The following is a 24305-nucleotide window of genomic DNA, read 5'->3' as shown; positions in this document are numbered from 1 at the left end:
CACCCAGGTGTCCTGGTTTATAGCAGTTTTATTAAGAAAAGCCAAAAGTTGGATCAATTCAAATGACCATCAATAGGTGAATGAATAAATATAATGTGTCGTATCTCCATAACTAAACACCACTCAATAAAAAGGAACAGACTACTAATACATGTTAACACAATAGATAAGTCTCAAAATCATTTTGCTGCATGAAAGAAATGAGACAAAAAAGAATATATAAAGGGTTCCATTTATACAAAAGTCTAGAAAATGCAATCTGTAGTGACAAAACAGATCAGTGATTCCACTCCCAGTTATATGCCCAAAAGAAATAAAATATATGTCCACACAAAAAACTTGTATATGAATATTCATAAAATAGCAGTATTATTCGTAATAGCCCCAAACTGAAAACAACCCGACTATCTATTAACTGATAAATGGATAAAGAAAGTTTGGTTATCAATACAACAGAATATTATTCAACAATAAAAGGAAATGAAGTATTGATACATTCTACAACATATGAACCCTGAAAACATACCACATACCATATGATTTCCTTAATATGAAATGTCCAGAATAAGCAAATCCATAGAGACAGAAAGTAGTGGTTTCCTATCGCTGCAAGGTTGGGCCAAAATGGAGAGTGACTGCTAATGGGTATAGGTTTTCTTTTGGGGGTAATGAAAAGTCTCCAAATTGATTGTGGTAATGGTTGCACAACTTTCTGAATATACTCAGAACTGTTGAATCGTATGCTTTAAATGAGTAAATTATATGGTAGTTAGATTTATCTCAGTAAAGCTATTATTTACAAAATTTAAGCAGACCAGTTGTTACCTGAGGCCAAAAGTGGATAGCAAATGAGCACGAGAAATCTTTGGCGGTGATTAAAATGTTTTTTATTTTCATTGTGTCAGAAGTTTCATGGGTGTTTGCAACTGAAAATTTACTGAGTTGTACACTTTCAACAAATGCAGTTTACTGTATGGAAATCATTCAGGCTGCTTTTACAAAGAATGCACACTGAAAAGTCTCCCTTCTAGCTGTGACGCTCATTTCCCAATCCCAGATGCGATTAACATTACCAACTTCTTATATATTTTCTTAGATGTATTTATGCATATGTAGGTACATTCTTATATACATTATTTTCCGTTCCTAAAACAAATGGTAGCATACTATACACCGTGGTTTTTTCACTTAAAATATTTTGAACAGTTATTGATTTTGTGGATCTTTGAGAATGTAAGTAAAAATATTATCTAATTTACTTGAATTTATATTTCTATAGTTTTGAGGAAGATTTTGTGTCGGCTCATAGTTGTCAGAATCATTTGCATTTCCTTTACTGTAAACCACTTTTGTAACCTTTGTCTATTTTTCTTATTTTTCTATTATAGTCTTAGACATGTACTTATTTATTTGTAGAAGCACTTTCTATATAAGCAAATTATCCTTTACATGTGTTGTGAGATGCAAATATTTCTTCCAGTGTGCTCTTTACCTTTTGACTTGGATTATGCGTTTTACAAAAATATTTTTAATACAGTCTAATTTATTGCTCTTTCATGACTTCTGGGTTCTGTGTTAAATTTAGGTCTTTCCCATTAAAAATAATTCACCAGAGTTTTCTTAGGTACTTTCATGGTTTCATATTTTGTGTCCAAACCTGCAATCATTAGGAAATATACTCTAGTGTAAAATGCAAAGTTCTCAATTTTTTTCCAGATGGCACTCAATTGTTCCAATACCATTTATTGAGTAATGCATCTTTTCTCCATTGATTTGAAGTATCATCTTTATCATGTACTACATAACCATAAGGACTTGGATCTATTTCTACACTTTCTATTTTTTATTACTGATCTGCCGATTCATGTCATGGTAACAGATTGTTCTACTTATCATAGCTTTATAACAAGAGCTAATAGCTATTAGGCTAGCTTCTCTTTCCTTTTATCTTCCTTATCAGAATTTTTCCTAGCTATCCTTGCTTATTTTCCATTTGAACTTTAACAACAGCTTTACTGTTCCACAAGAAAAATCCTTTTGATAGTTTTTATTGGAATCATATAAAATTTATAGGTTACAGGAAATTGACATCTTTCTGATTTTGATGCTTCCTATCCAAAACAGATTACAGCATGCCTTTTCATTTATGCAAGTCTTTTTATTTTACTAGTCTTTAAGTCTTGTCCTAGCATTTCAATTTTCTTCTTTATAAATCTCGTATATTTCTTTTATCTAATTGCATGGGCTAGAACTTCTTAGAACTTATGAAATAATACGGATAATAGAGGGCATCTTTGTCTTATTCTTAATTTTAATGTGTCTAATATTTTAATGTTTTAGTGTTTCTAATATTTTCCTAGTTAGAATCATACTGGTTGAGCAAAATATATATACACGCAAACATAGGCTTCTTTCTACCTCTTGCAAGATTTTTAAGTTCAGGAATAAGAAATGAACTTTATTAAATGCTTTTTAAACCTCTATGGAGGTTGTAATATTATGTTTTATTTTACCTATTAATATTGTAAATTGGGGAATAAATTTTTTATTGAAATATAGTTGATATACAATATTAATTTCAGGAGTACAACATAGTGATTTGACAATTATATACATTATGAAATGTTCACCACAGTAAGTGTGGGATCCTAAAAATCAAAGCTATACTTGTTATAAAATGATTTGGAAGCTTACCTTCTTATTCTGTGGTCAAGAAGAGTTTAAATGGCATTGTAGTTCTCTATCCTTTAAAGGTTTGGTAGAATGTTCCTCTGAATTCATCAAGCCCCCTGTTTCTTAGGAGGGGTGCTATCTTGAAGAGTTTTCTCTATTTTTATTATGGTAATGGTGGGATGACATTTTTATCTCCTTTTCATCAGTTCTGGCAATTTATACTTTTCTAGAAAATTACACAGTGCATCTGGATTCTCAAATTTAGTTTTATAAATATAAATAAACAGACAGCCTTGTAATTCCTTAATTTTCTTCTGTATATATGGCTGTTTCACTAGTGTCACTTCTTATTTTGTACTTGTGCCTTCTTCCTTTTTCTCTCATTTAGGTCAACTAATATGTCTTTAAAAAAATTTTCCCCCATAGAACCAGCTGTTATATCTGTTCTAGTATTTTGTTATACCTGTTTATATATCTGTTGTATCCACTTTTCATTTACTATTTCAACCATTTGAAATGTATTCAATTCTGCCTTATAGCTTGAAATTTGGTCAATTTTTATAAATGTTCCATGAATAGAAAAGAGTGAGTTTATCTTCAATCTTCACAATACAGAGATTTTATATATCAATATAATCTAATTCAAGAATTGGGTCTTCTTTCCTTATTATTGTCCACTTGATCTCTTATAAATAATTAAGTTCCTCTTTCCCACTAAATGATATGAATAATTTTTCTTATTTTTTTTAATGTTTGCCTTTATACCTTTATAATTCTATCTCTATTATTTGTCAGGTTATTAATGATCCTAGTTTTAGAAAGTCATGCATGACTTCACTATCTGTAGCTTTTAATCCCCTTCCCCATCAATTTTTATATACATTAATTCTACATTTCTAGGGTTTATAATATTTATATTCTATTGATCATCTCCATTTCTTTTTATCTCTGTTTCTTCATTCACCTATGTACTGGTTGCCTAAAAGTCTTCTTCTGCCAGTATCTTCAGAAAGGGCTCATATGAAAAAAATTTCATCATCTTTTTCATGTTAAGCAATATTTTGTTGTTGCTGTTCTTGTTGTTTCTATGTAAATGATAATTAGTCTGATTATAATATCCTTGACTAATACATTCTTTCCTTCAGTACTTGAAAGACATTACTCCATAACTGAATGTTGCTGTGAAGAAGTCTGAGGCCAGGATCATTCTCTGTCTTATAGGTGACTTCGTCTTTTCCCTCGTTCTCGCAATATCCTTTAGCTTTAGGCCTACTAACTTTATAAGGACATTTTGGTGTTATTGTTCTATGCCAACTTCTCCCTGAGACATGACATGTCCTTAAAATTTCTGGGTTCTACTCCTGAAAGTTTTCTTGAATTATATTTGGTTTTGGTCTTCCACTTTAGAGGCACCAATTATGCCTTTAATATCCAATATTTGGGCTCTCCTTTGTTTGTCTTCCAGTCTATAATTTCTCCTCTACTTGACAGCAATATGCTGGATCACAATTTTTACCTATGCCATGCCCTTTTAGTGACAAATATTTTTCCTACCTGATAATTTTCCTTGGTTTTTGTTTCCACATTTTTTTCTTGTAGTATTTCTATATAGATCCTGTGGTGGTTCCTTTATTATTGATGTTGTAGTTCACCTTTTAATGAGTAATTCAGCTACTTGAAGTCTGTTTTAGGAAATGGTCTACAACTTTGTTTCAAGATAAAATAATTCTCACAGCACAGGGCTGTGTACATGAGTGAGACTGTGTAATCTTTACTTCTTCCCAGATAACAAAAATCACACTGCATTGCTCCCCTTGTAACTTGGGAGTGGCTCCTCTCCAGTCTCACCAATATACTCCTTCACTTCTGGTAAATATGGCTTGTCTATTTAATTCCTTTCAATTCTTCCTTCTCAGCTTCTCAAAACCTCTTTCCACATGGAATCAGGGAACTTCATCTGCCAACCTGCTCATTCCATCTCCATTGATACAAATAAAAGAGTGTTGATTTTATACCTCAGCCCATACTACTTATTTTAAAGATGTGTGTTTGCTAGCTTTTTGTAAGATGTATAGTTCATAGTATCCTCTGTCTTCCTGCACTTCTGTTTGATTTTCACTGTTTGAGGCAGTGCTTTCTCTTATTTATGATTTAGGGTTTCACATGCCTTCTTGTTTCAATGACAATAAAGCTTTTGTCTCTGTTTTTCATTATCTTTGTTGTTTTGGATGATTCCAAGAAAATAAAAAGGAAGTAATGATTTTGTTATAGGTATATATTATATATGTTATGTGTATGTATATATATATATACATATATATATTATATATATATATAATATACACACATATGTATGCATATGTTTATATATGTATATGTAAATATCTCTATATATACCCATGTATATATCTGATACATATCTGATAACATTAAATCACACCCTCCATTCATTTGGGAAGTATTTAATTTAAAATGCAGACTCTTGAAACCCCAACAAAGTTTTTGCTACATCTAATAGCCTTCTAAGCTGGCTATAAAATCACAAACAGATAAGCATAATACATGTGTCTATCTTGGTGTCCTTCTCACACATTCCATACTTTCCATCATCCACTAAAGAGCAAGCACTTGATGGTATTCACAAAAGTATCAGATAGGGGAAGCAGGCTCAGCGTCCCTAGGAAATAACTAAATTAAGTCCCCAGTAATTTCTTTCCATTCATAATAACAGTATCATTCTATACTCATTTCAATTTTATCAGAGAGAATGTTCTTTGCAGTTCTGTCACACATCAAATACTGACTAAGCACACACACACAAAACCACTTTGATGAAATTCTTTAAACACAGGAACTGTTGAAGTAAGATGTAGATAGAATTATAAATAGACTTCATAGAAAACAAGGATTTCACCACACTAAACAAACCTTGTAGGCCCCAACTCTATTAAAAAACATCAATAGACAGGTAAGTATGTTTTTAGATATTAATTTCCAGTTTTATTGAGTTGTGATCAGAAAGTATTGACCATAATATTTCTAACTTGGGGAATTTATTGAGATTAATATCTGGTTAATCTGAGATTAGTATTTGTCAATTTTCATGGATTTTCATAGGCATTTAAAAAGACGGTATAGTTCCTTTTTTTCCTTCAATTTTTTATTTAAATTCTAGTTAATTAGCATACAGCACAATATTAGTTTCAGGAGTAGAATTCAGTGATTCATCACTTACATAAGACACCCAGTGCTCAACTTGACAAGTGCCCACCCTAACACCCATCACCCAAAAGATGGTGTATTTCCAAAAACGAGTTTCTTCATGTAAGTCTTTTCTATACCAATGTATGTTATATTGGTCTTTTTTATACTGACATTTTTTTCCTCTTGTTTTGGTCCCTTTTGCCTGTATTTCCTATTACTTCTGCTTCCTTAATGTTGCTGGTGCGCTAATTAGAGATAGGTATTTGTAGCTAATATCTTCCTTATGAATTGCATTCCTCAACATTCAATAGCATTCTTTGAAATTATTTGGGTCCCTATATTTTACCTTACTGGAAATTGATATCAGGGCCAAGCATTTTATTTGTCTTTAGTTTGCTCTACTATGGTATCTTTTTGTTTACCCTTCTATTTTCAAACATCTTACAGCTTTATTTTAGGTGTTTCTCCTGTATACAACATCAGATTGGGTTTTCCTATGTAATTCAACTTGAAAAGTTGGATTTTCTTTGTTTGCTAAACAGACACATCAAATTCAACTTATATTTATTAATATGTTAGATATGCTTAGCTTTAGTGCTGTCATTATTTTATTTTTGGTTTTCGCTTTTATTTATTTGACAGAGAGAGACACAACGAGAGGGAGTGGGAGAGGGAGAAGCAGGCTTCCCGTGGAGCAGAGAGTCCGATGCGGGGCTCGATCCCAGGACCACCGGATCATGACCTGAGCCGAAGGCAGACGCTTAATGACTGAGTCACCTAGGCGCCCCTCTTATGCTTTTTTAAAGTGTGTTTTATTATGTGACCTGCTGATATCTGTTTATTAATTTTTTTTAATTTTTTTATTTACATATAATGTATTATTTGTTTCAAGGGTACGGGTCTGTAATTCATCAGTCTTACACAATTCACAGCGCTCACCATAGCACATACCCTCCCCAATGTCCATCACCCAGCCACCCCATCCCTCCCACCCCCTCCATTCCAGCAACCCTCAGTTTGTTTCCTTATGGTTTGTCTCCTTGCATACACATTTTACGATTATTTGTTCTTATGGTTTGTCTCCCCTGATACACATTTTAGGATTATTTGTTCCATTTCTTTGAAAAAAGTTGATGATATTTTGATAGGGATTGCATTAAATGTGTAGATTGCTCTAGGTAGCATAGACATTTTCACATATTTGTTTTTCCAATCCATGAGCATGGAACGTTTTTCCATTTCTTTGTGTCTTCCTCAATTTCTTTCATGAGTATTCTATAGTTTTCTGAGTACAGATTATTTGTTTCTTTGGTTAGATTTATTCCTAGGTATTTTGGATTTTGGGTGCAATTGTAAATGGGACTGACTCCTTAATTTGTCTTTCTTCTGATTTGTTGGTGTATAGAAATGCAAATGATTTCTGTGCATTGATTTTATATCCTGCCACTTTACTGAATTCCTGTATGAGTTCTAGCAGTTTTGGGGTGGAGTCTTTCAGGTTTTCCACATAAAGTATCATATCTGCAAAAAGTGAGAATTTCACTTCTTCTTTGTCAATTTGGATGCCTTTTATTTCTTTTTATTGTCTGATTGCTGAGGCTAGTTATGTTGAACATATCTAGTACTATGTTGAACAGCAGTGTGAAAGTGGACATCCCTACAGTGATCCTGACCTTAGGGGAAAAGCTCTGTTTTTCGTCTTTGAGTATGATATTCACTGTGGGTTTTTCATAGATGGCTTTTATGATATTGAGGTATGTACCCTATGTACCCTCTATCCCTACATTGTGAAGAGTTTTAATCAAGAAAGGATGCTATACTTTGCCAAATGCTTTTTCTGCATCAATTGAGAGGATCATATGGTTCTTGTTCTTTCTTTTATTAATGTATTGGATCACACTGATTGATTTGCAGATGTTGAACCAAACTTGCAGCCCAGGAATAAATCCCACTTGTAATGTACTGTTGGATCCTACTGGCTAGTATTTTGGTGAGAATTTTTGCATCCATGTTCATCAGGGATATTGGTCTGTAGTTCTCCTTTTTGATGGAGTCTTTGTCTGGTTTTGGGATCAAGGTAATGCTGGCCTCATAAAATGAGTTTGGAAGTCTTCCTTCCATTTCTATTCTTTGAAACAGCTTCAGAAGAATAGGTATTAATTCTTCTTTAAATATTTGGTAGAATTCCCCTGGGAAGCCATCTGGCCCTGGGCTCTTGTTTGTTCGGAGATTTTTGATTACTGCTTCAATTTCCTGAGTGGTTATAGGTCAGTTCAGGTTTTCTATTTCCTCCTGGTTCAGTTTTGGTAGTTTATACATCTCTAGGAATGCATCCATTTCTTAAAGATTATCTAATTTGCTGACATATAGTTGCTCATAATATGTTCTTATAATTGTTTGTATTTCTTGGTGTTGGTTGTGAGCTCTCCTCTTTCATTCATGATTTTATTTATCTGCGTCCTTTCTCTTTTCTTTTTAGTAAGTCTGGCCAGGGGTTTATCAATCTTGTTAATTCTTTCCAAGAACCAGCTCCTAGTTTCGTTGATCTGTTCTACTGTTCTTTTGGTTTCTATTTCATTGATTTCTGCTCTGATCTTTATTATTTCTCTTCCCCTGCTGGGTTTAGGCTTTATTTGCTTTTCTTTCTCCAGCTCCTTTAGGTGTAGGGTTAGGTTGTGTATTTGAGACCTTTCTCGTTTCTTGAGAACAGCTTGTATTGCTATATACTTTCTTCTTAGGACCACCTTTGCTGCATCCCAAAGATTTTGAACAGTTGTGTTTTCATTTTCATTTGTTTCCATGAATTTTTTTAATTCTTCTTAAATTTCCTGGTTGACCCATTCATTGTTTAGTAGGACACTTTTTAGTCTCCATGTATTTGAGTTCTTTCCAACTTTCCTCTTGTGATTGAGTTCTAGTTTCAAGCATTGTGGTCCGAAAATATGCAGGCAATGATCCCAATCTTTTGGCACTGATTGAGACCTGATCTGTGACCCAGGATGTGATCTATTCTGTAGAATGTTCCATGTGCACTAGAGAAGAACGTGTATTCTGTTGCTCTGGGATGGAATGTTCTGAATATATCTGTGAAGTCCATCTGGTCCAGTGTGTCATTTAAAGCCTTTATTTCCTTGTTGATCTTTTGCTTAGATGATCTGTCCATTTCAGTGAGGGACGTGTTAAAGTCTCCTACAATTATTACATTGTTGTCAATGTATTTCTTTGATTTTGTTATAACTGGATTATATAACTGGCTGCTCCCATGTTAGGGGCATAGATATTTACAACTGTTAGATCTTATTGTTGGACAGACCCTTTAAGTATGATGTAGTGTCCTTCCTCATCTCTTATTATAGTCGTTGGTTTAAAATCTAATTTGTCTGATATAAGGATTGCCACCCCAGCTTTCTTTTGATGTCCATTAGCATGGTAAATTGTTTTCCACCCCCTCACTTTAAATCTGGAGGTGTCTTTGCGTCTAAAATGAGTCTCTTACAGAAAGCATATTGATGGGTCTTGTTTTTTTATCCAATCTGATACCCTGTGTCTTTTGATTGGGGCATTTAGCCCATTTATGTTCAGGGAAACTATTGAAAGATATGAATTTAGTGCCATCGAATTGCCTGTAAGGTGACTGTTACTGTATATTGTCTCTGTTCCTTTCTGGTCTGTTACTTTTAGGCTCTCTCTTTGCTTAGAGGACCCCTTTCAATATTTCTTGTAGGGCTGGTTTGGTGTTTGCAAATTCTTTTAGTTTTTGTTTGTCCTGGAAGCTTTTTATCTCTCCTTCTATTTTCAGTGACAGCCTAGCTGGATATAGTATTCTTGGCTGCATATTTTTCTCGTTTAGTGCTCTGAATATATCATGCCAGTCCTTTCTGGCCTGCCAGGTCTCTGTGGATAGGTCTGCTGCCAGTCTAATGTTTCTACCATTGTAGGTTATAGACCTCTTGTCCCGAGCTGCTTTCAGGATTTTCTCTTTGTCTCTGAGACTTGTGAGTTTTACTATTAGATATCGGGGTGTTGACCTATTTTTATTGATTTTGAGGTAGGTTCTCTGTGCCTCCTGGATTTTGATGCCGGTTTCTTCCCCAAATTAGGGAAGTTCTCTGCTATAATTTGCTCCAATATACCTTCTGCCCTTCTCTCTCTTTCTTCTTCTGGGATCCCAATTAATCTAATGTTTCGCTTTATGGTATCACTTATCTCTGGAATTCTCCCCTCGTGATCCAGTAGTTGTTTATCTCTCTTTTTCCAGCTTCTTTATTCTCCATCATTTGGTCTTCTATATCACTAATTCTCTCCTCTGCCTCATTTATCCTTAGCAGTTAGAGCCTCCATTTTTTTATTGCACCTCATTAATAGCCTTTTTGATTTCAACTTGTTTAGATTTTAGTTCTTTTAGTTCTCCAGAAAGGGATTCTCTAGTATCTTCTATGCTTTTTTCAAGCCCAGCTAGTATCTTTATAATCATCATTCTGAACTCTAGTTCTGACATCTTACTAATGTCTGTATTGATTAGGTCCCTGGCAGTCGGTACTGCCTCTTGTTCTTTTTTTTGAAGTGAGTTTTTCCATCTTGTCATTTTGTCCTGAGGAGAACAGATGAATGAGAGAACAAAATGCTAAAAATATGCTAAAAAGGTAACAACAACCACAGAAAAATATACACTAAACAAATCAGAAAAAACCCAAAACCGGGGCAAGTGGGGAGGAAGAAAGGGAGAAAAACAAAAAAGAATATGATCAGGCTGGTGAATATAACAGAGCCACACACTAGATTTTGGGTGTATTTTGGTCTGTTAGAAGAAACTGTCTCCCAAAATTTTAAAGAAAGAAAAACTTAAATATATATACAAAAATAAGGGTAAATACAGGGTAAATACAATGAAGGGATGGAATATGACTGTAAAGATGAAAAGTAAAGAAGACTTTAAAAAAGGAATTGATAAGATAGAAGTTGGTTGAAAAAAGAATGAAAAAAAATTTTAAAAAAGAGAATGTGATCAGATGGGAGACCAGGACAACGTCATACACTAGATTTAGGGTATATTTTGGTCTGTTAGAAGAAACCATATCCCAAAAATTTAAAGAAAGAAAAACATATATATACAAAAAATAAGGTTAAATACAATGAAGAGCTATGACTGTAAAAATGAAAAATTAAAAAAGATTTTTAAAAAGGAATTGAAAAGATGTTGGTTAAAAAAGGAAGAAAAATTCAACTAAAAAACAGAAAAATAAAGAAAACTAAAAAAAATTAACTTTGAAAAACTAAAGCATCATGGGGGAAAAGCCATGAATTCTATGTGCAGTATTCCCCTAGTGCTGGAGTTCTGCCATTCTCATTGATCGGTAAACTTGGTTTTGGCTGGCTGTTCTTGCTGATCTTCTGGGGGAGGGCCCTGTTGCAGTGGTTCTCAAATGTCTTTGTCAGAGGCAGAATTACACCACCCTTGCCAGGGCCAGGCTAAGTAATCTGCTCAGGTTTGCTCTCAGGAGCTTTTGTTCCCTGCAAGCTTTCTATACAGCTTTGGAGGACAAGAGTGAAAATGGCAGCCTCCCAATCTCCACCCCAGAGGAGCCGAGAGCTCGGAGCCCCACTCCTCAGTGTGCCCCCAGAGAAAAGCAGTCAATCACTCCTGTCTCCCTGGTTTCCAGCCGCACTCCATGCTCACCTGGCCTGTGACCAAGCATTTCTATCTCTGGCACCCAACCCTGTTTGGAGTCTCCAAACCCAGCAGAGTCCTGCAGTGTGCACCGCGCTGTTCCTCCTGGGGGAGGCAGAGGAATCTCCCCAGATCTGCTGCGGAAGAGCTGCTGGAAGAGCAGTGGCCCAACTATGCTGCAGATCATGTTTTATGGCAACCCCGAGCTGAGAACCCGCTCCTCGGTTCCATCTCTGCAGCTGACTTCCCCACTCCGATACCTGGGAGTTCTGCCTCCCTCAGGGACCCCTGGTCTTTCTGTGACCCCGAGGGTCCTGAGAGCACACTGTCCCAGCGAGGGTGCCACCCCCCGCTTAACCACTGGAGTGACATCCTTCAGCAGAGCTGACTTCTTAAAAGTTCCAATTTTGTGCTCCGCTGCTCTATTATGTGCCAGTAGCTGGCTGACGAAGGCTCCCTCCCCCCACAGTCGATCTTCCCAAATATCACCTCGGATTCACTTCTCCGCAAGTCCTACCTTCCAGAAAGTAGTCGCTTTTCTGTTCAGAGAGTTGCTGTTATTCTTTTCTTTGATCTCCTGTTGAGTTTGTAGGTGTTCTGAATGGTACTATCTAGCTGAATTCCTGGGACCAGACGAAATTTACGTCTCCTTCTCCTCCGCCATCTTGCTCCATGAGTCTGTTTATTAATTTTGGAACCCTAACTGCTCTCTTATTCAGTAATTCCCATGAGTTTCTAAGTATACAATTTCAAACAAAATTCCTCTAAAGTAACAATTGGTGAAGACTGCCTAAACACTATAGAATATGTATTTCAGTTCCAAAGCCATGGCATGTTCAGTAGGAAAACAGTAGATGCATTTCCATTACGATCAGAAATAATACACTCTTGTCCATTGTAACCACTAGGGCAATAATCTAAGAGAAAAGAAAAAGTGGTATAAAAATTGTACACAAGGAGGTAAAATTATGTACTTGGAAACCCTAAGAGAATCAAATGAATCAAAAACTACTTTAAACAATTAGAAAATTCATTACATTAAAATATATAAATTAATTTTTTTAATTTAATTTTATTTTATTATGTTATGTTAGTCACCATACAGATGTGTACACAAATCAGTTAGAAGACATATTGGAAAAAAAACAAATACAACAAAACATTTGCAATAATAATTATCACAACAAAATAGAAAATAAAACAAAAATTTTCAAAAATTCATGGGAAAAAAAAGAAGAAAAATTTAAAACTCCTGAGAGGCACATAGGAAGATTTGAACTAATAAAAAGGCACACTGTTTTCTGAGATAAAAAGATAATTAGAATGTCATGTTATTTTATAACAATGCTAAAACATTAATTTATAACATAACAACATATTTTTATTATAACAGGCAAACACTTTCTCATTTGAAACTAGATAGATTTTAAATCTCTTGTGAAAAAATAATAGAAATATACCATAAAACTCTGGGTAGGAGGAGCAATAAAGGGGTAACAAGCCCAAATGAATATTAAGATACATTATAAAGCTACAATAATTCAAACTGGCATGGTGCTACGGTAATTCATATTGCATGATACCAGCAATGAATATATAGACCAATGGAACAGAATAGAAAGAGAAATAGCCTAAATCAATATGGAAATTTAGTATATGATAAAAATGACATTTCAAATTAATGGTGTTAGGAGAACAGAGTAGCTGTGTTAAAAAAATGTTACATCAAGTAGTCACAATTTAATAGACTATATTCTGAATGGATCAAAGACTTAAATGCAAAATTAAACCATAAAAATCCTAGAAAAAAGCATGTGAATTTCTTTTGAATTTTAAAATGGGAATGGCCTTCGAGCTTATGACATATTCTAAAAGCCATTTAAAAAGGACAAGTGGGGTGCCTGGGTGGCACAATGGGTTAAGCAGCTGACTTTTGGTTTCAGCTGAAGTTGTGATCTCAGAGTGGTGAGATGGAGCCCCAACATGGGGCCCCATGCTCAGTGGGGATTCTGCTTGGGATTCTCTCTCTCCCTTTCCTTCTGCCTGCCTCCTTGCACGGTCTCTCTCTAAAATAAATAAATAAATCTTTTTTTTAAAAAAGGACATGTAAAGGTAACTATATTTAAAAGAACTTTTGAATGGCAAAATTATCATGAACAGGGTTAAAAAATGAACTAGGAAAAAATATTTACAATTTCTTTTTTTTAAAGATTTTATTTATTTTTATTATTTATTTGAGAGAGAGAGAATGAGAGATAGCACGAGAGGGAAGAGGGTCACAGAGGGAGAAGCAGACTCCCCGCTGAGCAGGGAGCCCGACGTGGGACTCGATCCCGGGACTCCAGGATCATGACCTGAGCCGAAGGCAGTCGCTTAACGAACTGAGCCACCCAGGCGCCCCAATATTTACAATTTCTATCACAAAGGGCCAATTTTTCTGTTTAAAGAGCTCTTAGAAACTGATGAGAAAATAACCAACAATAAAATAGAAAAAAATGGGCAAATTATATGAATAGAAGTTCACAGAATATGAAATACAAACAACACTTAACATGAGAAGATTTCCAATATAAGTAAGAGGAATTATAACTACACTGAGACGCAGTTTTTTCACATAGCAGATTGACAAAAAAATCAAAATGTTTAAAAAGACTTTGTTTTGGCAACATCAAAAAGTACAAAAGTATATAAATGTATATACACCTTGACCCAGCAATCTGGCATAGGAGAATTATCCTACACATATATCTATATGTGTGAAAATGTTGTATTCAGTATTATTTTTATGACACTGTAATAGAAAAAACTACCCAGGTGTAAGGATGACTGGTTAAATAAGTAATAGCACATCCATTAAAAGAACACTATGAAGGAGGATGCCTGAGTGGCTCAGTTGGTTAAGTGTCTGCCTTCGGCTCAGGTCATGATCCCAGGGTCCTGGGATCGAGTCCCGCATGGGGCTCCCTGCTCAGCTGGGAGCCTGCTTCTCTCTCTGCCTGCCACTCCCCATGCTTGTGCTCACTCTCTCCCTGACAAATAAATAAATAAAATCTTAAAAAAAAAAAACATTACGAAGCTTAAAAAAAATTTAGAAGCCATGTATATATATATATACATATATATGTGTATATATACATGTGTATATATATGTGTGTGTATTTAGGAGCTATATATTGATATTAAAGTATTTCCAGGATATAGTAAGTAAAAAGAATAAGGTACAAAACAGTATAAGCATGATAACTTTGGGATTAGAAGAGCTGAATATGAATACATATTCATATTTGCTTATATTTTACAAAAAATGGTGGAAGATACATTAAAAATGAAAAATAGAGGTTATGTTGGTATGGGGGGGCTATAGGAGTTAGGCACAGAATGAGAAGAATAATTATTAACTTTTAGATTTGTGTTAGCAACTAAATGAATTTATTGCCAACTCAAAAGATCAAATTTACATATCCTTTCTCTTTTTATTGGTATGAATAGAATTAATAGATTAATTTAGGTAAAAATTGTTATCTTTACCCTAATGAGCCTTCCTATGCATAAACAAGGTATCTTTTTCCATTCTATTCAAGCTTTCCTTCTTATCAGTCTCTAGATTTTCAAAATTTTCTTTCCATCAATCTTAAACATTTCTAAGTGCACTTCCTGCTAAATATTTTACTATTTTTGGTTTTGTTATAAATTATACTTTTCTCATTATAACTTCTAAGAGATTACTATTTGCATATAGAGAATGTCTTAATCTGTTTGGACTGTTACTATAGATTGGGTGGGTTATAAACTGCAGAAACATTTCTCACAGTTCTGGAGGCTGGTAAGTCCAAGATCAAAGCACCAGCAGATTCAGTGTCTGGTGAGAGCTTCCTGATTCATGGACAGATGTCTTTTCTGTATCCTCACAAGGCGCAAGGGGTGAGGGAGCTCTCTGGGGTCTCTTTTACAAGGGTACTAATTCCATTCATGAGGACTCCACCCTCATGACCTAAGCACCTCCCCAAAAATCCCACCTCAAAATTCTGTCACATTGGTAATTAGGTTTCAATGTACTAATTTTGGAGGGACATAAACATTCAGTCTATAGGAAAGACTGTTGACTTTGTTATGTTAACTTTATGTGCAAACATCTTTCTGAATTTGTTATTTTTTATAATAATTTTACAGTTGGACTTTTTGGATTTTTTTCTCCTGTTCAGTTGCATCAGTTCAGACTTCTGGAACAGTGGGCATTAAATTACAGTATGGTGTGTGAACTTCCTTATTTTGTTCATGAATTTAATGGCAAATGTTTCTCATGCATCCCCCTCCCACCAAGCATTTTAGTGAGCTTTTAGGGCAAAGAAAAAGATGTGTGGAGATGTATGTTCAGGATATGATAGACCAAGTATTGACAAATTACATCCATGGGCCAAATCCAGATTACTGCCTATTTTTATAAATTAAGTTTTATTGGGACAGAGCTACATTCATTTGCTTATGAACTGTCCATGGATGCCTTCCTTCATGGAAAATATTTACTATCTAATTCTTTACAGAAAAAATATTTCCTTCTCCAGTGCTAAAGTATGCTTCAGTAACAATTCTAAAATATTACTTGCTTAAAATAATGAAAGTTTTTTTCTTGCTTAAACTACCATTCCAACATATGTCAGCAAGGGCATGTGTTCCAATATCCACTCAGGGACCCACATTGATGGACACTCATTCTGCAGATGTACCATCTGGAACACACATTCTTCTAGGGATACCTATCACTTCCATTCATGTCCCATGGGCCAAAACTTGTCACATAGTACCATCTTTGGAACTATAAGAATTAGAAAAATGGAAGAAGCTCTTATTTCACTCTTGGGAACTCAGAGTTTAATAAGGAAGAAACGAGGGGAAAGAAAGATAATCAGCTAAAATCCAAGTATGTACCATCCAGAGGGGCAAAGTTCCATAAAAAGGCAAAAGCTGGAAGAAGAGATCAGATCTGTTTCAGGAGTGGCACTCAAGACCTCCTACCTGGAAATATGGGGTACAGAGTATTTAAAGAGAAGGGAGCACTGTAAATAAAAGGTCAGAGGCCAAAATACTAGAAGTGCTCAGAAAATAACTGAGTCTCGTGTGATTAAAATATATGATATACTTAGGAGAAGAATGGGCAATGTAACTGGAACAAGCTGGGGCCACACTGGCAGGATCTTCAATGTTTTGAGTATGAAGTCTTTTGCTGAGAGATTTCATATGTAGAGGTATAGCCCTAGTCAATCTCATTGGTTTTGCTCACATTATAACCTCTGCAGTTAGCCTTGGCACATGCACGTGTTCAATAAATATTATATGAGTGAAAGAATAGATGAATATTCTCCTAATTTTCTCCATTATTATTTTAGAACTTGCTATTAATTCACAGTAAAAAAATATATATATCGCTGAAGAATGATAATGCTGTTGACTCTTTGATCTTATAGAACATCTTCACTAAACTTTCTAGGCATATTGGCATTCTGCAGATAAATATAGCTCAAAGTAATTTCTTTGTTCACTTTCCTACTTTCAACCAAAATTCATCCGTTAGTTTCACAGCCCTGCCCCCACCCCAATTTCTTTACTGCCTCAAATCCCTACTTCACTTCTTCCAACCAGCTAAGATCTCATCTCACTGTTCCTAGTGACTTCCTACTAGGTACTCTTAAATTAAGTTCTTCACCTTAAAGTTACTTTCTCCAAAAGAGAATTCTAATTAAGAATTAGAATTAAATTAAGAATCACTTCAAATCAGTGAGGAAAAAAAACCCTTTCTTATAGCATAACCAAAATAAATTCCAGATGGATTAAAGAGTAAATAGTCATAGAAAAAAAGTAGAATCAGATAGCCCACAAACATCTGAAGAGAGGATGGCTTTGCAAGCTTAGACACAATAAAGATGTTTCAAAAGGGAAAGTTCAACAGGCTTACTACTAAATCCTAAATGACCACACATAAATAAAAAACAAACAAGTATGTTAAAAGAAGTCACAGACTAAAGAAATTATTTGTAACATATTTAATGTACACAAGGTTAATATCTTTAACATAAAAAAGAACTTAAATTATTAAGAGAGACAGCAATATTCCTCAATGGACAAAGGAAGGACCGTTCATGATAGGAAAAAACTAGAAAAAATTTAGAAAGATGGTCAATCTCACTGGCAATAGAATCCAAATTAAAAATAAATTAATTTACCACTTTACTGGAAAAATATCAAAATAAAAATGATACAAAATCCACTGCTGGAGACATATAGTAATAATTGCACTTTCATCTATAGCTGCTATGATTATTATTGATGCAGCCCTTTAGGAAAGCAATTTGGCAATATGTATGAAGAAGCAGAGAAATGAAGTTACTTTTTGATCCAGTAATTTCACTTCTGGGAACCTGTCCTATGGAAACGATCCAAAATACAGAAAAAGGTTTACTTACCAAGATGTTCATCACAGCATTATTTGTAATTATGAAAAAAATAAAAACAATCCAAATTTCTAATAAGGGAACAGTTAACTAAATTACAATGCATCATTTGAAGGATTCTATGTGGTCACGAAAAATACAGTGAAAAAACTAAATAGGAAAATGCTTATTCTATAATTAAAATATTTAAAATATCATGCACACTAAGATACCCAATTAACAAGAGTTGTCATACAAAAGGTAAAATTACAGTGTTTTTAAATCTCCCCCACCCTGCCCTGCCATGAGAAAATTCTTTGCTCATGACAGTTTCCCACCTTAAACATCCAAAGAGTCAATTCCTTTCTTAGTGAAGACATGGAGAGAACTTCAGTTACGTGTCATTATGTCACTCTTGGGTTATTGTAAAGCCCAACCCACCCTGTTCATTGAATACCTTCCCCCTCCACTGCCATACGAGCCAGTCTCTTCATTCTGGTCTTTGGCTCCATGTGAAGAAACTTAGAGCTAGTCTTGTCCTGTCAAACTGGGATCCTCATCTGGCCTCAGCGAGGTGGTAGAGAGGCAATTAGTTTAGGAAATGAAAGGAATTTAAGAGTCTCCCACCACCATGATGAGCTTCTCATGACACCTCTTTCACAGAGGAAAGAAGGTGGATGTCTGCTCCCCACATTGCCCTCCATATTAGGAATGCATTTGTGACACTCCGCCTAATTTGTCAATTACAACATTGTATAAAGACTAAACAAGGCGGGCGCCTGGGTGGTGCAGTTGGTTGAGCGACTGCCTGCGGCTCAGGTCATGATCCCGGAGTCCTGGGATGGAGTCCCGCATCGGGCTCCCTGCTCAGCAGGGAGTCTGCTTCTCCCTCTGACCCTCTTCCCTCTCGTGCTCTCTCTCATTCTCTCTCTCTCAAATAAATAAATAAAATCTTTAAAAAAACAAAAGAGGATTTGATCCACATTAAAAAAAAAAAAAAAAAGACTAAACAAAGCAAGGTAGACCATCCCTGGCCTTCCCTAAGTATAAGTACACTCTAGGTAGCATGGCTGTGGTATAGTTCTATTGCTATACAATCATTTTTAAATGAACTAGAACAAATAATTTAAGCTTAATAAAGTGTTTACCTTGAGCCTGGCCCTAAGTGCTTAACATGTATTAACTCATTGAATATTCACAACAGCCCTATAAGGCACGTGCTGTTATCATCCTCATTTCAGAGATGGGAAAACTGAAGTACAAGGAAATGAGATGACTTACCCAAGATCACCCAGCTAGCGAGTCAGAAATAGAATCCAGGCAGTCTGGCCTCACAGCCTGTATTCTTAACCGTATTTACAATTGCTTCTTGTAATTCCTACTACTTAGTTCATTTTGATACTCATTTATTAGGCTTCTCTGAGTTCTAATCCGTGACCAGTGAAGAAAACCATGAATCTCACTTATATCCTCTGACTCCTGCACATTGTCTAAAATATCTGTTATGGGTTGAATCATGTCATCCAAAAATTCGTATGTTGAGGTCCTAACCCCCCAGTATCTCAGAATGTGAGCTTATTTGGAGGTTGGATTTTTACCGAGGTAAAAAGGTCAAACAAGCTCATTAGAGTATACCCAAATCTAATATGACTATGTCCCCTTATATAAAGGGGAAATTTGGAGACACACACAGAGGATGCTATGTGAAGATGAAGACAGAGATGGAGCAGTGCTTCTGCAAGCCAAGGAACACCAAAGACTGCCAGCTGACCACCGAAAGCTAGGACAGACAGGGGAACACTTCTCTCTCTCATGTCTCACAATGAACTAACACTGCCAACAGCTTCATCTTTGACTTCTAGTTTGTGGTACTTTGTTATGGGAGCCCAAGCAAACTAGTACAAGACTTTTTCTTTTTACTGTTACCATTGTCTATCTACATAACAAAAATTAATTTTGCTCAAACCAAATAGCTGAGATTGAAATGGATGTAGGAGTCAGGTGAAGAGTAGAGATTTGTGACGGGATGGGATGGTTTAGAGCACTCATTTTAAAAGTATAATTAATGGCACTTGTATTGCAATCTTTATAGCAGCAATGTCCACAACAGCCAGACTATGGAAAGAGCCCAGATGCCCATCAACAGATGAATGGATAAAAAAGACGTGGTTATATATATATAATGGAATATTATGCAGCCATCAAAAAATGAAATCTTGTCATTTGCAATGACGTGGATGGAACTAGAGGGTATTATGTTAAGTGAAATAAGTCAATCAGAGAAGGACAATTATCATATGATCTCACTCATATGTGGAATTTAAGAAACAAAACAGAGGATCATAGGGGAAGAGATGAAAAAATAAAACAAGATGAAACCAGAGAGGGAGACAAACCATAGGAGACTCTTAATCATAGGAAACTAACTGTGGGTTGCTAGAGGGAAGGGGGGTGGGAGGGATGGGGTAACTGGGTGATGGACATTAAGGAGGGCATGTGATGTAATGAGCACTGGGTATTATATAAGACTGATGAATCACAGACCTGTACCTCTGAAACCAATAACATATTATATGTTAATTAATTGAATTAAAATAAAAATTTTTTAAAAACTACATTATATGAAGCCTTAGATTCCATATAGTTACCTGAAAATGTATGTTCCATGAGGTCAAAGAGGGACAGACAGCAGAACTCTGGAGCTCTGTCACCTTCACACACACCCAACTTTAATGAAAGCCAGTCCACTTTTCTCCGTTGCAGAATTTGTGTTCAAACTAAGATGCTGTTTGAAAAAAAAAAATTCCATTGCATTTTAAAAGGTCAAGAATACTGATTTAAAAGCAAAGCTTATTTCTTCACTTGATATAATTTTATCAAGTCACTACTATGTGCCAAGCAACATTTTAAACTCCATGGACCAATTGTATTGTCCCCCAGGAATCCTATATTACAAAAAATTTGAAATTAAAAAAAATAATCTGAGTATAGTTGACAGACAATGTTAGATTGGTTTCAAGTGTACAACATAGAGATCTGACAAGTTTATACACTATGCTCTGCTCACCACAAGGGGAGCTACAATATCTCACCATACGACACTATTACAATATCATTGACTGTATTCCTTTTGCTGTGCCTTTTATTTCCATGATTTTTCATTCCATAACTGGAAGCCTGTATCTCCCTCTCCCTTTCACCCACTTCACCCATCCTCTCACTCTCTCCTCCCCTCTGGCAACCACCAGTTTGGTCTCTGAACCAATAGGTCTGATTCAGCTTTTTATTTGTTTATCCATTTGTTTGGGTTTTTTTTAGATTCCACATATAAGTGAAATCTATGGTATTAGGATTTGTCAATCTGACTTATTTCACTTAGCATAATAACCTCTAGAACCATCCATGTTGTTCCAAATGGCATGAGCTCATCCTTTTTTAATGGCTGTGTAATAGTCCATCATATATATACACCACAACCTCCTTACCCATTTGTCTACTGAGGGATGCTTAGGTTGTTTCTATATCTCGGCTCTTGCAAATAATGTTGCAATAAACATAAAGGTACATATATCTTTTTGAGTTAGTATTTTCATTTTGGGGGGTATATACCCAATTGTGGAGCTACTGGATCATATGGTAGTTCTACTTTTAATTTTTTTGAGGAACCTGCATACTGTTTTCCACAGTGGTTGCACCAATTTACATTCCCACCAACAGCGCACGAGGGTTCCAGGTTTTTCACATCCTTGCCAACACTTGTTCATTGTTATCTTTTTGATTGTAGCCACTCTGACAGGTGTTAAATGATATCTCATTGTGGTTGTGATTTGCATTTCCCTAATGACTAGTGATGTTGAGCATCTTTTCATGTGTCTGTTGGCCATCTGTATACCTTCTTTGGGAAAATGTCTATTCAGGTCCTCTGCCCATTTTTTAATCAGATTGTTTTTTGGTGTTGAGTAGTGTAAGTTCCTTACGTATTTTGGATAGTAACCTGTTATCAAACATATCATTTGCAAATATGTTCTCCCATGCAGTAGGTTGCCTTTTTGTTTTATTGATGGTTTCCTTCACTATGCAAAAGCCTTTTATTTTGATATGGTCCCAATAGTTTATTTTTGCTTTTGTTTCACTTGCCAGAGGAGACCTATCTAGAAAAATGTTGCTACAGCCAATGTCAGAGAGATTACTGCTTATGTTCTCTTCTATGATTTTTATGATTTCAGGCCTCACATTCAAGTCTTTAATAAAAAAAAAACTGACATTTTTAAGTAATAGCTAATTAGTTCATTTTTAATAATCAAGACATGTAATATCCAATCAAAATTTATTTAACTTTCGACCCGAAGGGGTACATGCACCCCAATGTTTATAGCAGCAATGTCCACAATAGCCAAACTGTGGAAAGAGCCAAGATGTCCATCGACAGATGAGTGGATAAAGAAGATGTGGTATATATACACAATGGAATATTATGCAGCCATCAAAAGGAATGAGATCTTGCCATTTGCAACGACGTGGATGGAACTGGAGGGTGTTATGCTGAGTGAAATAAGTCAATCAGAGAAAGACATGTATCATATGACCTCACTGATATGAGGAATTCTTAATCTCAGGAAACAAACTGAGTGTTACTGGAGTGGTTGGGGGTGGGAGGGATGGGGTGGCTGGGTGATAGACATTGGGGAGGGTATGTGCTACGGTGAGCGCTGTGAATTGTGCAAGACTGTTGAATCACAGATCTGTACTTCTGAAACAAATAACGCAACATATTTTAAGAAAAAAGAAAAAGAAGAAGATAACAGGAGAGGAAGAATGAAGGGGAGTAAGTCGGAGGGGGAGACGAACCATGAGAGATGATGGACTCTGGAAAACAAACTGAGGGTTCTAGAGGGTAGGGGGGTGGGGGGATGGGTTAGCCTGGTGATGGGTATTGAGGAGGGCACGTTCTGCATGGAGCACTGGGTGTTATGAACAATGAATCATGGAACACTGCATCAAAAACTAATGATGTAATGTATGGTGATTAACATAACAATAAAAAATTAAAGAAAAAAAATTAAAAAAAATTTATTTAACTTTCGGGCCAAAAACAATGTTACCCTGTATAGTCTTAGTAAATGTAAGATTTTCTTTCTGTTTGGAATATTGCAAATAGGTAGCAATTTCCATTTTTGAATTTCAAATCCCTAGGGTCTGTATTCCCCAGGCTTGGAATAATAGATTGAGGGGGTCTTAGCAAAATTAAAAATACAAAGTTTTTCTATTAAATAAAGAATAAAAAGAGAAGCAATGGGTATTAGTTTGTTTCCAGTCATTTCATAAAGCAACCAACAAAATAGATGAGTTTATAGGTTTTTTAGGAGGCTGGAGTTTGATAGTTGGGGATTGTGTATGACCTGGGAGGATGAGCCTTCAAAGGTATTAAGTCCAGAATAGTCTGGAACACAGCAGTCACTGAAATGATTTTCAAGTCTACTTCAAATTAACTTAAAGTTTGGGCATTTACATGGCCTTTAAAAAAAAAAACAAACAGATGAATCACTGTATCATCGAGTAAATACCTAGTGTATACGTGTGCAAGACATTGCACTAGGCAGAGGAGGCCCAGCCCAGCAGCAGACCAAGAAAGCTGGTCTGGGAAGAACCGGTGGGGGAAATAATCATTCAGCAGGATGCAGGCTTGGCCGGCAAGCTCTGCTCCTTCCTGCTACTGACCTCTACCAACCCCACTCTGTCAGGAACTGAAGGCACCTTTCTCTTCACCCACTGGACCAAGAAATGTTTCCTCTAAGATATTTATTTTTATTATTGTAAATTGTAATTTGAGAGAAAGATGACCATTCATGCTGCCACAACTGTCACTAAAACTTAATCCTTAAAGACTTGGCTTGCATATTATTGGACAAGAAACACCAACTCCACTCTCTTTAAAATAATATGCTAGGTTCTGGGGGGAAAACATCAAAAGGGAAGAAATTTAAGGAGTGAGACTATATAATCTCATGATCCTGAGTTTCAACAAAAGTTCCAATATTTATGTATCCAAACAACTATTGCTTCCTTTACAGAAGACACCCACAAAGCTATAAACATCCCCACAATGATTCCATTGTCTAAAGTTGACTGGAAAATACTTTTGGAATTTCCTTCAGAGTCTGAGACATTTTCTTTTGAACAACCTCAAAGGTGCTAATTCACTTTGCGCAAGTTACCTAACATCTTTGAGCCTACGTTTCCTCACAGCCACATGGCGATGTAATAGTTTTCACTGGACTTTTGTGAAGGTTAAATGAGAAAACCTGCAAAAAGTACTCAGCACAGGGCCTGGCACC

The 24305-nt window shown here is 35.6% G+C and overlaps 1 long non-coding RNA gene across 2 annotated transcripts in view; it reads right to left on the bottom strand.

The window, feature by feature from the left end:
• Positions 1-9470: 9470 nt before the first annotated feature.
• LOC141374921 (uncharacterized) overlaps positions 9471-24305 on the bottom strand; it is a 94253-nt gene continuing 79418 nt past the window's right edge. For both annotated transcript variants that reach the window (XR_012382125.1, XR_012382126.1), the window contains 3 exons: positions 20619-20755; positions 12063-12462; positions 9471-10468 (listed from right to left, as the gene is read on the bottom strand). This is a non-coding gene — a long non-coding RNA (uncharacterized lncRNA). The remainder of the gene's footprint in view (positions 10469-12062; positions 12463-20618; positions 20756-24305) is intronic.

The sequence above is a fragment of the Callorhinus ursinus genome, unplaced genomic scaffold (assembly GCF_003265705.2).
Source record: "Callorhinus ursinus isolate GAN/ISIS: 27379988/994484 unplaced genomic scaffold, GSC_fseal_2.0 scaffold23, whole genome shotgun sequence".
NCBI classification, from domain to species: Eukaryota; Metazoa; Chordata; class Mammalia; order Carnivora; family Otariidae; genus Callorhinus; species Callorhinus ursinus.
The sequence above is the reverse complement of the archived record's forward strand: the minus strand, read 5'-3'. Positions and strand labels throughout refer to the sequence as shown.